Below are 3,043 nucleotides of genomic sequence, written 5' to 3' on the forward strand. Positions count from 1 at the left end.
TCCAGAGAGTGTGCTGATTTCCTTCTCACCCCTCCCAGAAGCAAGGAGCTGGTCACTCCCACCATGTGTTCCTTCCTGATACTATTTAGTGTCTTAGATTGGCCCTACCTGTTTCTTTTGAAGGTATCACTGAACTTCTGATCTTTCTCTTTCCCCAATGAGTGCTGATATTATAGGCTTATGCTACCACACACCAGTTTGTGCATGGCTTGTTTTTTCATTTTCATGCTAGGCAAGCACAATACCAATTGAGCTACAACTTCTGCTTCCTGCCCCAATCTAGACACTTTTGCTGAAATAAGTGAATAATTGAATTCTTAGCCAATTTCACTGGATCAGCACAATCTTACATGCAGATGAGAATACAGAATGTGGAATAAGCATATAGAAAGAAGAAAGGTCTTGTCTGTGTTGGTGGTGCACACCTTTAATCTCAGAACTTGGGAGGCAGGAGGCAGAGGCAGAGGCAGGCAGATTTCCAAGTTCTAGGCCAGCCTGGTCTACAAAGTAAGTTCCAGGACAGCCAGGGCTGAATGTCTTGAAAAACAAAACAAAATAAAAATAAAAATAAAAAAGATGAAAAGTCTGTAATAATTTTTAACATAGAGTCATCAATCTTTTTTGTGAAGTATATTTGGACAAAAAAGTCTCTGTAGTGACACATTATTCATGATTTATTAAAGCTTGCCTGATTCAGAAAGCAGAGTCAGCCACAAGCTATAGAGGCCAGGCACACAGCTTTAATCCCAGGAGCCAGAAGCTTTAATCCTAGGACCCAGGATTAAAAGATAGATCTCTGTGAGCCCAAGGCCACCCAGAAGTACACAAGAGTGAATCAGTCTAAGAGAGAAGTATAGCTCACACCTTTAATTCCAACACTAGGCAAGTATATAAAACAGAAGCAAGTTCTCAGAGAAGCATTTGTTCTCCAGCCACACTGAGAAGAGGCAGCAGTTTGAGACTTGGTGAAGACCTCGTTTGGGATCAGCCCTTTTAGTTTGAGCTAGAGGTGAGAGCTAGTGGCTACCAGGGTATGTTCGATAAGAAGGCCTGAACAGAGAGAAGCATGTGTTCTAGTTTACTGTAGGACAGTCCAACTGCAGAATAGTGGTTAATACCCATTATAAGAACCTAGGTACACATTCCCACAGCCAAACCCTCCCCTCAACCCTCGTTGATCTTGCTGTTCTTCAAGTGTTTTTCCACCTTAGGACCTTTGCACTAGTGTTTCTCTATACTCAGATTGCTCTTCCTCAAGGTTTATGGATGACCTTGTTCTTCTTCTCAGGTCTCTGGCTGGTTTTCACTGTGGTAGGAATGTTCTGCATGGACTGGTGTTTCCAGGTTCACATGTTTTATTCAAATAGTTGAAAAAGTGCACACAAATAATGCAAGGGATTTTAATCAGAAACAAAGTAAAAGTAGAGTCCATACACTGTAAGGGAGCAATGGGCTCTAAGGAAGCACACAGCTCAAGAATGCTTGGTTTATTCTCTGAGTTTTCCTTTTGTGGGGCTGGGAGAAAGAAAAGTTCATAACTAAAGGTAGGGTGAGAGAGATTCTGTTTTTATTGACAGGCTTGGACTATGTAAGTCTTTGTTTACTGTGCATGTCATTTCCTATGAATAATAATAGGGTGCTTAGTAGGAGTTATCTCACTCAGGCTCTTTTTCGTGGCACCTCCTAGGCGGTTGGCTGTGTGAAGATGAAGCTGAATTTCTCCTTCCTGGCCACCAGCTGCCAGAAACTCATTGAAGTGGACGATGAGCGCAAGCTTCCTACGTTCCATGAGAAGAGCATGGCCACAAAAGTGGCTGCGGATGCTCGGGTGAAGAGTGGAAGGGTCATGTGGTCCGCATCAGCGGCGGGAATGACAAACAAGGTTTTCCATGAAGCAAGGCACTTTGACCCATGGCAGAGTGCGCCTGCTGTTGAGTAAGGGTCATTCTTGCTACAGACCAAGGAGAACTGGAGAGAGGAAGCACAAGTCTGTTCAAGGATGCATCGTGGATGCCAATCTGAGTGTTCACAACTTGGTTGTTGTTTAAAAAAAAAAAAAGGAGAGAAGGACATTCCTGGACTGACAGATACTACTGTTCCTTGTCAGTTGGGACCTAAAAGAGCTAGCAGAATCAGAAAGTTTTTTTCGAGACAGGGTTTCTCTGTGTAGCTTTGGAGCCTATCCTGGCACTTGTTCTGGAGACCAGGCTGGCCTCGAACTCACAGAGACCCGCCTGCCTCTACCTCCCGAGTGCTGGGATTAAAGGCCTGTGCCACCAACGTCCAGCTCAAAAGCTTTTTAATCTCTTTAAAGATGATGTCCGCCAATATGTTGTGAGAAAGGCTTTGAACAAAGAAGCTAAGAAGCCCAGGACCAAAGCGCCCAAGATTCAGCGTCTTGTTACTCCACATGGCCTGCAACACAAATGGTGTTGTATTGCTATGAAGAAACAACAAAGAAAAACGAGGAGAAGGCTGCAGAATATGCTAAACTTTTGGCCAAGAGAATGAAGGAAGCCAAAGAAAAGCGCCAGGAAGAGATCGCCAAGAGATGTAGGTTGTCCTTGCTGAGAGCTTCTACTTCTGAGTCCAGTCAAAAATAAGTCTTTAAGGGTAACAAATAATAATCATATATTTTAAAAATTCACTCAGAGGATACAGTTTTCTACTTTGTGCATACGACCAAAACTTGTCCACGGTGGACGGATTCATTGTCCTTAGTTCTCTAATATAGTCCCATTGTTGTTTGTTATAGCTTCATTTCTTCTGGACAATACTTGATAGTTCTTGGTGTATACAGTTTTATGTTAGGATTAGAACCTTCTTGATTAGAAAAAAAGAGGAAATGTTGTATGAGTTTGATCTGTATAGCCAATGATATTTGGGGTAACTAGCCTTATGGACATGGTTTTCTCTGGATACTTGACTGGATAAAATGGAGGAGATGGGTTACATGCTGTCTCTTGGGTGGTCGGAGTAGAAGCAAGCCTTGTGATTGGTCCTTATCACCCTTGGGCAGAATGGCAGGACAGCAGTAGCTCGA

General features: G+C 43.0%; 1 pseudogene; it reads left to right on the forward strand.

The window, feature by feature from the left end:
• Nucleotides 1-1,705: 1,705 nt before the first annotated feature.
• Nucleotides 1,706-2,603, forward strand: LOC100761293 (annotated as a pseudogene).
• Nucleotides 2,604-3,043: the final 440 nt, after the last annotated feature.

Source organism: Cricetulus griseus, chromosome 4 (assembly GCF_003668045.3).
Source record: "Cricetulus griseus strain 17A/GY chromosome 4, alternate assembly CriGri-PICRH-1.0, whole genome shotgun sequence".
Lineage (NCBI taxonomy): Eukaryota > Metazoa > Chordata > Mammalia > Rodentia > Cricetidae > Cricetulus > Cricetulus griseus.